Genomic DNA, 782 nt, shown 5'->3' with positions numbered 1-782 from the left:
TACAGTCCCTGCCCCTGGTGCAAGATGAATGAGCACCTTAATGAATGGATACAGTCCCTGCCCCTGGTGCAAGATGAATGAGCACCTTAATGAATAGATACAGTCCCTTGCACTAGGGGCAAGGTGAATGACCCTTCTCTTCATGAAATTGCCCAGGCCTAGGAAATTTACATGAAATTGTCCAGGCCTAGGAAATGGTGGGTCCCTGTTGATCACTGAATGGGGACAACCATGTAGTACCCTTAGGCCTGTGAAATGCTCATGGGGGAGTATCGTGGCCAGAGGAGGACTGGACTCTCTTAAGTCCAAGGGTGGTTTTGAGGTTCATGGGCAGCAACTCAGGCTGTGCTGTGTGGTCTCCCTCAACTGACTAGGGACCTGCTGCCCAATCTGGGCTCACCCGTCTCTGCTATACTTATTTCTCCAGCCCTTACCTCCTGCATCCCTGGGGCGGTGACTTCACCAGTACCCTGGGGCAGTGACACAAGGTAGGAGCTCCTGGGCAGCCTGTGCAGCTAGAACCTGGCTACCACCCCCCTGTGTCACCTTCTTGAGGAAAGGCGCCCTTTTGTGTGTGAACATGCTGGCTCTGGGAAAACATTTGCAAAGAAACAAAGTCTTGCTAGGCATGCTATTGTGCATGGTCCTGACAAGAAGAAAATGAAATTCAAAGTAAAAAACAAAATCTCGGCTCGGCGCCTGTGGCTCAAGCGGCTAAGGCGCCAGCCACATACACCTAAGGTGGCGGGTTCGAATCCCCAGCCCGGGCCCGCCAAACAACA

The sequence above is a fragment of the Otolemur garnettii genome, unplaced genomic scaffold (assembly GCF_000181295.1).
Source record: "Otolemur garnettii isolate 467f Iridium unplaced genomic scaffold, OtoGar3 scaffold00017, whole genome shotgun sequence".
NCBI lineage: Eukaryota > Metazoa > Chordata > Mammalia > Primates > Galagidae > Otolemur > Otolemur garnettii.
Note: the sequence above shows the minus strand (reverse complement) of the source record.